General features: G+C 42.9%; 1 protein-coding gene across 14 annotated transcripts in view; it reads left to right on the top strand.

The window, feature by feature from the left end:
- The window catches only part of TCF4 (transcription factor 4), a 400,625-nt gene that overhangs the window by 268,965 nt on the left and 118,784 nt on the right, over positions 1-12,876 (top strand). The window lies entirely within an intron of this gene.

Genomic DNA, 12,876 nt, shown 5'->3' with positions numbered 1-12,876 from the left:
TGTGTGATGCACAGAGGCCACGATGAAGAAAAGCAGGTTGCTTACCTGTACCTGATGTTCTTCGAGTGGCCATCTGTGCATTCACACAACCCACCCGCCGGCCCCACTCGGTGTTGGTGAGTGGATATCTTGTTTTTTCTCGGTACCATACTATAATTTGCATCAGTACTATTTGGATTATGTCGCTGGGTGGTTTTTTTTTTCTTTTTCCAGTACCGAAATATTAATGGCATCGGTACCGGGAGGTTATATCGCTGACTAGAGATTGTTCTCAGTACCGTACTATAATTCACATCGGTACCGTGGGAATATTATGGTGTCTTATCATTACTTTATTTTTAACCTCTAGAGGGCGAACGTGCAGTCTTCAAGACTGAGCAAAATGGCGGACACTCTGCTCTATTTATACCACAAAGGGGGAGGGGAGCGGAGCATTCCGCCAAAAACTGTTAGCTTTCTAATCTTCCGGCCTAGGCACTGCGCAGGCGCAGCAACCCCTATGTGTGAATGCGCAGATGGCCACTCGAAGAACATCAGTTACAGGTAAGCAACCTGCTTTTCCAATGACATCTGGAAAAAAAATTAAAAGCATATACCTGAAAGAGAAATGATAAAGGATAAATGATAAAAACTAAAAGTGTCACCTGATTCTACTCCCCAGTCTCTCCTGATTCACTCTCTCTCACCTGTTAGGTGGCTGTTTACCCTACCTGGCATCTCATTGCTTAAATTTATCTTGCCTGCAACAGTGATATAACAACACAATTCAGCCTTCCTTGTAAAAATATGTTACAGAATTGTAAAGATTCCAGCAGCTGCAAGGCAGATTATTGCTACAGCTTCCATTCGTGCAATGCGTCTGTAAGGGAAAGCGCGTGTTAGTGATGTAGCTGGACTTTCAAAGGAAAAAGGTGAGGTATTGGCAGTGTGTGTCCATAAACGGTGGACTTGTGGCAGGTGCTTCTAATGGTGCTTCACCCTCTGCCTTTCAGACTTCATAGTGAATGTTTAATTATTGTCCTTTTTAAGGCAGATGCAGTCTCCAGGTTAGAGAAGGGCTGAGCTGAACCAAACAAGAAGCTAAAACCTGCAGCCAAAAGTTAATACATTGAGCATTTAGCTGTGTACTAATTTTCTCTCAAAACCTAGGAATGAGCGTTACTAATTAAAGCTAAATTGCACCTGATACTCATTCCACTAGATGCTATCTGTGGGTATTTTATTATCTTTGTAGATGCTATGGACATTCAGTCTCCCGTTCTTCCTGCTTGCTTTTTCCAGGGTAGAAGAGGTCCTCGTACGTGGGAGTTGGTGGGACTAGTTGACCTACGAGTCCCAATCCAACACTGATTGCTTGGCATATTGCAAGCAGGCTGGTGAGCAGATGGACCAAGCTCCATTATTGAGGAGCAGGCCTTTCTCATTCAGCACCCACTTTAAGGTTGGGATGTTTCAAGGAATAGAGACTTCCAAGTTTTGACTTCCTCTCGGCTTTTACCAGCAGTGAAAAGGAGACCACAGCAAATGAATATTTTAGAAATACAGTTTATGTAAAATAGATGGACTGTAAATTATATTTTAATGTTCTTGTATATGCACTTGGCTTTCATGAAAGGCGACAGGATGATGCCAAACAAGGAGGAAGTGAAAGAATGTGCTTGCAATTGGAGAAGACCAGGTATACTGCAAGCAGAAGCTCTTTGCTACCTTTAATGACTTCTAGAAATGCCTGTATCTTGCCCAGCTCTCATCTCATTCAGCTTTTAGCATTTCTGTCATGAATGCCAATAAGGTTATTCAGCATGATCATGCATACCTGGTTCTTTTACTCAAGCTCGTGAAAATTTGAATCGGCAAGCCAAATATAGCAGTCACCATGGTGTGTCATGGTGTGTCTGCCAGGTGCTCCTTACACATACATGCACACACCCATACATGCACACACACATACATGCACACACCATGTTGATTATGCAGTCCCAGAAGTCAACCAGAGCAGCACGCCTATTGCACCTGTGAGGAGTCCCTCTTAGGTGCCTGGGTTTGTCTCAGGTTGTGTAGCCCTACACTGCAAACACTGATGATAGGGTCTATTTTGCATCTGAAGGTTGCTCTTTTCTTGGACCTTAGAAGTGTAATAAATTGGGAAGAGAAACAAGGAAGCAATGGCATCATTTGTTTTCAAGATGTACTTCTCCACATCTGGGCATTCCCAACCTTCCATTAAACACTTTCTTTATGAATTAACCTTAACTTATTCCTTCATTTTCATTCCTTTACTACATTTCTGTGTCACCCAATACTTGTAGTTTCCTGATCAGCTGACAAAGACTGAAAGCTCAACAATATATTATACAAAGTATAAATGCCACTGTATAAAAATGTATAAACAAAGAGCACACACAGAGGTACAGGATGAACAGTTTTAAACACTCAACAATAAGAAGCAATATTCTTTTCTCCAGATGTGATAAACTGCACTGAATGGGGTGGGGGAGATGATACAGCCACAATTAACTTAGAAAATGCAAGGCAGATTAGTGAATTAGAAAATGCTGTGCAAAGTAGTCCATAGCAAAGTGTTTGTAGTAACACAGTAGCACTTTCTGTGTCATGTTCGATAAAGGCTTATATTAACATGAATTTGTCCACATTTGTCACGTATAAATATATTTATAGGACCAGAGTGCTTATACATTGCACCTGATGATTCTTGCTTTGTAATCAGTGATGTAGAAAGTGCAGAGGACTTAATGCTACTCACAGGGCTGAAAATATGTCCTTAACTTCACCTTCTAAAGCTGGGTTCACAAACAAATGAAGACACATGTTGCTGTAAAGTAATAGGCGCTGTAGTGTTGCGGTCCGCAACTGTTGTGAAATGTGCCGAACCATGTGATAACAGCAACTGCTATAATTATTTTGAAGCAAACCAGGAGAAGGTGGACAACAAGATCCTGAAAGAAAAGAGGATTTTTCCCCCCATCGAAGTGCTAGCTAGCAAAAAGTTTCACTGGAGTCATTCCACTGGAGGGGCCTTTGGATGGAGTGCAGGTCACCAGTAACATCCTTGTTTTCCCTTTACACTAGGAAAACATGTTATCAGGCATTTTTGTATACTTTACGGTCTTCTTCCTATAAGTTGAGGCAGGAACATTGAATGGCAGCTGCTGCTTCAGTCCTGGGAGTATGCCAGTAGTTAGCAATAGCACGGAAGCGAAGTCCCATTACATCATCCTTTGAGACTCCGCTCGTGATCCTATGACCTCTGTAGCATCTAGCAGAGAACTAGACCAGGGGCTTAATTGCACAATATTCCGCAGAACCGAGCTGCCTTAAAGGCAGGCATGTCAGTCTAATTGGCCAGGATTGTCCTGTCATGGTGACAAAGGCAATCCTGTGCTCAGATCCCTAGGTTTCCTTTAGAGGCACTTGTTCAGGTTGAAGGACCCTGGCTGGCTGGTTACAAGAGAGAGGGTCTCCTCAGTGGTGGCACCCCACTTATGTGATAAATTCCCCAAAGGGGTTCACTAGGCATCTTCTTTCTCCAAGTTATTTTAGAGAGCTACGTCTAGATTACTATGGCTGTTTTATCAATTCCTGTGCTGCTTATTGTTTTATGTTCTATTGAACTGGTTTATTTTAACAATTTATGTTGCATTTTATAGTTTAACTGTTATATGGCATTTGAGATTTTTAACTCTTTGCAAACCACCCAGAAGACGTTTGTTACTGAGCAGGTTAGAAATGCAATAATTAATGAATACAGCTTGATTTCAGCAGCTGTGACACAAATACCTGGCATTGCTGTGGTTGCATTGCTCCACGGGAGCAGTTTATCCTGTATCATAGGTTAGAAAATTACATCCCAGAAACATGGTAACAATTTCAAAGGATGGGTGATAGAGACATACTCTGTCCTCTGCTCTGGGTCTAAAAATGTAGGATGGGGACGGTACCTGTGCAGATGCTTTTCTTGATGTTGGGTTGTAGTGTTCATGGTAGGACATTGATCTATACGAACCATGCCATTACCACGGTTATTCAGTGGATCAAACTGTGAAAACATTAGGTCATTATGGTTCAGAAAAAGAAACAAATAAGGAACCCCAAAACTGTCAAGTGACAATGGGCAGGGGGGATGGATGACCAGTGGGATTAGCTGTATGGTAGTATCTACCACTGCTTCTCTGCTTCTTGACACAGTGGTGCCATAAGTGCTTGCATATGCGGGAGCATATGGCTATAGCATGTGTGGGAGGAATTGATTCCTTGGCCTGTTTCCACTAACGCTGGCCAGGTCAGCACGTCATAACAAGCATTTGTTGTTTTAGAATGTTGGGCTCTTGTTGTTTTGTCTGAACTCAGTCCTGGTATTTCACCATGGATTGGATTAGGCCCAGAACCCATTATATGAAACAACAGTCCATTCTGTGGTTTCTGCTCACCATAATCCAGTGTTGTGATGTCTGGACCTGGGAGCGCCATGTGGTGAAAAACACCAACAAGTCATATGGAAAGAGCAGCCCTGGGCTATTCCCAGCTGCCTAGCAACACAAGCATCATCGCTTGCTTTGTACCCATTGGCTGAGTGTTTGCTCATCACCTTATTTTCTTCCTGAAGGAGGGAGAAAGCAGGTGAAAGCATGGAAGAAGGGGGAATCCCAGCCAAAATGTTGATTTCTGTGTGTGGGGGGGCTTGGATCAGAGGGTGGATCAACTAGGGAATGCTGATAGGATGCAATAAAAACTGGCAGGTGGTAGAGGGCAAACCAAAACCATAGTGGACCAATCAGAAAGTGGCAGCTGACGCAACAAGGGAACCAATATCCTTTCCAAGGGGAATTTGTTCATGGCAGCTTCTACGATGCATTGTAACAGCAGAGGGTGGGTCGGGGGGGGAAAACAATGAAATCAACCAGAAATCATGCGCTTACTTTAGGGAAAATGTGGCAAGCAGTCACCAATCGTGGCAACTCCACCTTTGCTCGTTACGACTGCAAACCCAAATACTGTCTCAATTACAGAATATTGTCTTATATATAAGACCACCTTGTTTTACCACTTGAGTATAATCCACTCTTGGAGTAGATCATAAAGTTTTGGGCTTATCATGGTAGTTTAAATAAATAATAAATAGATTCCACATTCTCATTTTAAGAATGTCCTTGATGAAGGACTACTTGGGTCCAGAATGTGTTGGTCTGTTTTTTCTACTTACTCTATTGTTCGTTCATCTTTGTGTTGTTTCTGTTCACTGATAAGTCTGAGTTCTGACTTCCTTTCACTGATAAGCTCTTCCACATTCTGAATTTGGATGATGTGATGATTGCTTTCATTATGAGCATATTTTCTTACAAATAAAGAAATAATATCAGTTTCTCAGGCATATCTCTTCGTTAACTTATGGAAGAGTCAAAACGGGTTGGACAAATTCATGGAGGAGACAGCTCCTCATGGTTGCTGTCTATATTCCCCCCCTGCTGTCAGAGGTGGCATGCTTACATATATCAGTTGCTGTACAGTTTGGGCAGGCAGATTTCTTCTTGAGGGATCCCGTGAACAATTAGCTTGCCATCATGTGAATGGAGTGCTGGATTGGAGGGACCATAGGTTGGATCCAGCATGGCTGTTCTCATTGGCTATGTTCTTAGTTGTATTTTGTACATTTGAGTTAGTGATGACTACACCTTCTTCTGGCTGCATTGGGATGAATTGGGTGGGTGGAAGTGGGGCACCTGGAAAAATAAATCACATCGCAACTTGGTCTCCGCAAGCGCCCAACCATAACCTTCCCTGTTGCCACACTTTGGCATAGCTTACCAAAACAAAGGTCAGCCTCTCTAGAAGATGTTCCCGAAACAGGCCCAGCCCTCAGAGTAACCTGGCAGCAATTCTGTTGGATCCAGGGGTCCAACTGGGAACTTCTACAGTACTACCATATGGATAGAATCTGATAGGATTATTCACTGCATTACTAATATATGCTAGTATCTTATTTATTTACATTAGACATCATATATAATAGCAATGAAAAAATTATTCAGGGCTAGTAGCATAGCCTACAAAATACAGACAGTTCCCACATAAAGCACTGACAGTCCAAAACTGATTGGGAAATTGACAAATAGTTGAGGACAAACTGACCCTGGGGTGGACCAGGAAGGGGGCGATCTACACAATGGACGTCAATATATGTAATTAAGCCCTTTCCTTAAAAATAGCAGCGGCACTGCAAGGGAGGAGGCGTAACCTTTCCCCACTGGCAATCTGAATCACTATCCCATTTGTTTTTTCCCTCCAACAGGCAAGGAAGCACCGGGAGTGGTGGTCCTTATGAGCAGAAAAGGGCTGGGGAGGAAAGGGTTAAGCAGCCAGGATGACACTCTTGCATTTTCCTTCACAAAAGGAAGAGGAGATGGCAGCAGCATCAACTTGGAATTTGTTTGTAACCAGTTGACTGGCTCTGGTCAAGGCTGTCTCAAGAAGGCACGCGATGGCCTTCACGGTCCCTTCCAACTCTACTGTTCCATGATTCTTTGAAGAGAGCTGAAAGCAGAGAGAGAGTGAACATGATCTGTGCCTAGAGGTGGCTGCTTCAGGCATAGGGCATGAAGTGGAAAGAGGCATAGAGGACTGCCACTGATTGAATTAAAGTCACTCATCTTCAAAAATTGCACATACCTGATGTAAATGAATTTACAAACCAAGTCCAAGCCTCATGCTTAAGCTCACTGAGGTTTACAGGTGGTTTCCTATCCACACTGCCCAGGCCAGCTTAGCTTCAGCACAGCTGTTAGATATCCAGACCATGCATATGGGAATTGTGGTCTTTTCTGCAAATCTGGGGAGCAGGTTTGGTCTGCTACCCCTGTGCACATGAGCTGGACTAAGGCCGTGTGTGTTGTGCACATATGAATTTATTTTCTGAGTATCTCCACCCACAGTGGTGCCACAGGCAGCTACCAGGGAAAGAGGCTTGTCTTTAGTTCTTTCCTCCCGGCTGTGGAGTGCTCTTTCTCCTGGCATTTTTGCTATGCTCATTTAGAACCGGGTTAAGCCTTCCTTTTTCAGCACAGTTTTAAGCTTTAATGTGTTGCTCAGATTTTTTTAACATTTTGCAGCTAGTTCTTCACGTTTCTAATTCTAATTATATTCATATGTATCCCCCTTTTCTTCTTCTTGCAAGTGGGTTACAGGGATCTCCTCCTCTCTGTTTTATCCTTCCAACAACAACCCAGTGAGGTAGGTTAGGCTCAGGCAGTGACTGGCCCAAATTACCCTATGGACTTCATGGCCAAGTACACACTAGAACCCAGATGTAAGTCCCAGTGTAGCACTCTTAACCACTACACCACACTGTCTGCCATTAATATTTTAATTTTTTTGTTCAATGTGACACGCAAAATTAGTTTGATACTTACATAATTATAAATTGTAGTTTTGATTAGCTGTTCTGTTTGGTTTGGTTTGTGATTGTGAGGAAGAACGTGGACCAGCTGGGTGACTTATGAGTCAAACAAATATTTCTATTAATAAGTAAACTTAGCAATCCCAGCAACACGTTTTAAATTGGGTTCCAATGAAGAAGAAAGAAGGGAAGGTGTATATAAAGGAGATCTTGAGAGGAGAAAACAAGAAGGAAGGCTGGTGGTCAAAGGTCTGTATGGTTTCGGCATTCATGATGAAAACATGCAGACACTCTTCTTATTTTTATGGTTAGAATCTCCAACAGCAGACTTGCTATTTCTGTGCAGTTTTCTGCATTTCTTCCCCCTTGTCTCAAGAACACCAGCTCACTAAGGGGCATCCTGGGTAACTAACAGTAAGAGTTCAAAAGAACTCACTACTTACGATAGTCGCGACCACCCCGCCGCTTCTTTTCCTGAGCTACGTTTCCAATCAGCACCAGGTGGCTAGATCTTTCCACCCTTTTCATTATTCACATTGCCCTGACTAGGCATCACACTGAGGCACTGGGAGACATTTAGGCTGCCTGCAGCCATCCGCCTGTATTCGGGCTATTTTTTGCATTTCAGAAGCAGCATTTGGACACATGGTCCCAGTACCCTGGTGGTAACTCACTGCTTATGACAGCATGGAACCGATCTATTTTTTTTCCTGGCTTAGCATTCCAGTCATTTGTGCATTTTTCTCCTGCTATTTGTGCATTTTGGGGTGCACTCCCCCCCCCCGGATACCCCCTCCCATGTAAAATGGGGAAATTGGAAAGGAACTTTGTTCAGGAGAAATGCCTGTAGTAGTCAGACTATTCTGTGTCAGAAATCAAACCTCATTTATCACAGTTTCCCCTCTGCCTGTCTATCTGTTTAGATGAGATTGATCTAGATTGACTGTAGTACATAAGTATCAAATAATGTATTGATTATGTGTGCATATATTTACACATAAACACATTTTCTCCTGCAGAGCAAAGGGACCCATTGGCCTTATTGGCTGCCTCCAATGCAGCTGTTTACGATTCCACATACCTTTTTGTCAGTATATTATGGGCACAAATATATGTTTCTAGCTTCGCAGCATTTAATGGTAGTGCCCCTATTGGGGCAGTTCGGTTTGGCATAACCAGGGACTTGGCTTTTGTAGCAAGTGGCATTAATACCAGCTTTTTGGATCAACAAAATGTAGCTTAACAACTGCCTTTGCCTGGCTCAGTGAAAATCCCTAAAGTAGTTATGCTGTGTCCAGATGCAAATTTCAGAGCGCTGCATTAGGAGATTAAAACACCAACACACATTTATTATTATTTTTAAGCTGTTTCTTGTCGGATAACTCTGTTTATATTTTTAGCAGTTTGCTCTTTTTAATCAATAGCATCCTATTACCCCAAAGCCTAATTTAGAACAGGCGGGTAAAGATATGTCTTCACTGGTTAGTTCATCTTACAAGGCTTCACCCACTTCAGCATCATGTTGTGTGGGAAGGGAAACAACATTTCAAACCATTCTCTTTTACTATTTAATATAATGTTTCGATCCTTGATGGTCCTGATTTGTAATTGCTAATTTTAGAGCACGTACTCCTGAGAAATACTGAACTGCTTGACAAAGGGTGGATAAGCTATATTATATACTAGGGAACTGCCCATAACTCTTGCTCTTCCTGTTTCAGCCGTTTTGGTTTAGAAAAAGTAAGTCTCTTTCCTTTGTACATGAGAAAAAATGTATTGACTCATATGAACCCATAGGAATTTCAGAAATTGTTGACTTCAGTGACCTTGACAGCTGGGCTGATTTGGGTGGGAGCCTTCATACAACACACCCTCAGTGGGCTCCCTTCCTCATCCTACCTGTCTTCTCACCACCATTGTCAGCAGTTCCTCATCCTCTTTGTGGTTGTTGTTAGTCGCAAAGTCATGTCTGACCCATCACGACCCCGTGGACAACATTCCTCCAGGCCTTCCTTCCTCCACCATCCCCGGAGTCCACCTAAGCTCACACCAACCACCTCAGTGACTCCATCCAGCCTCCTCATCCTCTGCCACCCCTTTCTTCTTTTGCCCTCTATTGTTCCCAGCATCAGGCTCTTCCCCAGGGAGTCCTTCCTTCTCATTAGGTGGCCAAAGTATTTGAGCTTCATCTTCAGGATCTGGCCTTCTAAAGAGCAGTCAGGGTTGATCTCCTCTAGGACTGGCCGGTTTGATTGCCTTGCGGTCCAAGGGACTCGCAGGAGTCTCCTCATCCTCTTTAGAACTTAAGAGAAAGCATGCTGGATCAGACCTACAGTCCCTCTTCTCCACCACTCAGTGCACACAGTGGCAAACCAGCTGCCCGCAGGACTTCTCGAGCAGGATGAGTGCAAGACCTGCACCTGCTCAAGCTCCTCAGCAGTGGGTCTGTGCAGGCATGTCACCTCTGGTGAAGGAGGTGGCACACTGCCAGTAATGGACGCTCTCTCAGCATTGCCATCACTGGCTTGTTTAAGAGGCAAATACCAATGGCCAATTAGTCAGTAGTATCTCCTGCTCCTCTGGGCTGGAGCAAAAGGCAGGTGGAGGAGCAAGTTGCTATGGTGAAGAAGAAGATCCACTTCAAGGGGCCTTCATCAGTGGACCCCTGCCCATCCTAGTGTTTGTTTTGTCACCAGTTCAACTGCTCCTCCAAACCAAGTGGTTGTGCTCTTCCTTCTCTTCCAAAGAAGTACTCTTGTCCTTCTCATGAGCTTTTCTACATGCTAGTTCCAGGAATTCTGCCAGCATGTGTTTAAAGAAATAGAAGTGGGTTATAACTAGAGTTTATGTTGAAGTATGACTGTAATTCAAAGTGATATGTGCTACATTGTAGTGCCTTCTAAAAGCATCATAATTTGTAGGCCCTGGACCATTAGGGAATTGTGTAGGGAGCAATACTCGGTGAAATGAATGTAGATAGCTGTTGCTGGTGAAAGCTCCCTGAGAGGCAGGGGTGATGCAGATGTCCCATGCAGAAGTGTGACGATAACACCTTCCTCCTTAAATCAAATGCTCCTTGTCTGTCCAAATGTAGCATGTCATCAGTATGGCTAAGTTGGAATAATTCTTCCTGATGTGTTAGCTTTTCAGGTGCAAGGAGGGTGTGACACTGGGCACTTGAAAAGCAAGCAATGTCTGATTTGCTTTCTGACATGGTATAGTCCCATGCTGGAGAATCCTGCTTGTGGGCCCTGCTTCAGATAAAGTGCTTGCATGAAGGCAAAGGGACCCAGTGGATATGGCATTTGTGCTGATGGAAAATGGTGGAAGATAGGAATCTGTTCTGCTATCTCAGTGTTCATTCAGAGCTCAGAAGATGTGTGCTTGATTGTTTAAGTATCCAGCGCAGAAATGGTATCTCCCAGATAGCTCTCTCTGCCTTTGCCAGCATGATGTCATGTGCAGTATCCATATGGCTGTGTCTGGAGGAGTAAGAAAATCTTGGGTTGTATAGCAAGGCAGAAGAAACAGTCTGTACCTCGTCGTCAGGTGAAAAGGGGCTGTTTTTTTCAGGAACAGAAAATCTCCGTGCATATTACACAGGAAATTTTCTACTGCACATTCACATCTTTGAAAGGAGTTGCATCGCGGCCGGCACGCATCGGCCATAAATGCACTGTCTGTCTATGCACGGACCACCATTTTTGGCATATAAATTGGAGCTCTGCGGTGTAAGGTTGGGATCTATCTGTGTAGCCCCCTGTGCAAATATTTAAATGCAGTGTGTAGATATCAAGCAGGTGGCAGCTTGGGTGTGCCATAGAGTGTGAAGGCTGCTGCGCCTTCCATACAGGTCTCTCTTACACAGGAGTATGAATAAGAGCACAGAAGTGGTGAGTGAGGGTATTGATCCACTGGATTTACTGTTCTCTTCCATGCATGAGGACTTTTCTCTAAGGTGGTAGGAAGAGGTCTTTCCCAGCTCCTTTACCCAAAGGTGCATGAAATTACATACATACCTTAAACATGCAAAACGAGGACTCTTTCTTCTGCCTTAGGCCATCTCCCTAATTAATGGCTGTATTATACAAATAACCAGAGACAGGGTACAAATATACTGTACATTTTGGGCATGAAGTCCAGATTGGTAAAAGAAAGAATTTGGTAAGCTGCATGCATTCTGAGTTTTATCTTCATGGACTTACAGATGTCCAGTCGGAGTTGTAAAGCCATTACCCCAACTTGCCAAAAGCATCCACAGCCTTCACTGTAGTCACTTTGAAACTAAAAGGTCATTATTTCAAGGCTACTCTTCAGTATGTTTAGTGTTCATTAATTTGAGTTTTTCTATAGACATCAGAATATGAAATTTCATAATTATCTGGTGCCAGTAATTAAAGCTTATAGTGTTAGTCCGGTTTTAGAGGGTTGTTTCAGTGGCTGTGAACTGATTAGAGTGAATTTAGTGGCTTAGGAGTCAATCAAATCTAGTTTTGGGGTAAACTTTTATTAGAATTAAATGTTAATTGCATATTATACTAATCCACAACTTTGTGGGATTTGCACACACATGCACGCACAGTTTGAAGGTATACCTTTGTAATGAAATGATGTCACTCCTACATATTGAAAGCATAATAGAACGAAATGTTCATTTATAGTGGGGGAACTGTGATGGTTTCTGGTTTGGTCTGTTTTAAACTACTGTGGATATTTTCAGCATATAGGTCAAGAATAAAAATATGTCCATAATCTGTATTTGTTCAAAACTGAAATAAGCAGTTCTCAACTTATATGCAATGAAATCTCCCCCCCCCCCCCCCCCCCCCCCCCACCCTACCCTTCTTTTCCCCTGTAGGTATTACATTGTGTTGCATACAGACCTGTCTTACTTGGGTTTTCTGGCCTTATGTATTATACACAGAGGGTGGTTTAAAGGTTACAAATGTGATCCTGTCAGATTGACAACTAACTGTTCTAATGAGGAAAAAATCCTCAAAGCATGAAATTTGAATGAAATGTGTGATTATAATTCAAGAACTGTTTACCCAAATCTCTGGGGACCTCCCAAATAAATGCATAGCAAGGAAGTTAGATAAAGCTCACTGCTTCCTCTTCTCTCTCTAAAATATACATTTGGACCAACACTACATAGATTGGTACGAAGAGTACAAAATAAAACTTTACCATTAGCAAAAGACGGCTGCTCAGAACTGACGTTGCTATCTCCTGCTGTTTATTAATACTGTATGTGTTTTGTTACCACGTTGAGTAGTAAGGAAATAGGTGCTTTGAATTATTAAAGTTGATTCTGGAGAATAGCTGTATGCTCAGATGGCATTTGCTTCAGCATATGCAAATTATTTAGTTTCATTTGGGATCAATTCCCGGGGGGCCTCCTTTCCTGTGATGCTCTGAATTTGGCAAGCCGAAGCCATTCCCAATCTCTCTCTCTCTCTCTCTCT

The sequence above is a fragment of the Varanus komodoensis genome, unplaced genomic scaffold (assembly GCF_004798865.1).
Source record: "Varanus komodoensis strain SLA01 unplaced genomic scaffold, ASM479886v1 scaffold22, whole genome shotgun sequence".
Taxonomy (NCBI): Eukaryota; Metazoa; Chordata; class Lepidosauria; order Squamata; family Varanidae; genus Varanus; species Varanus komodoensis.
The sequence above is the reverse complement of the archived record's forward strand: the minus strand, read 5'-3'. Positions and strand labels throughout refer to the sequence as shown.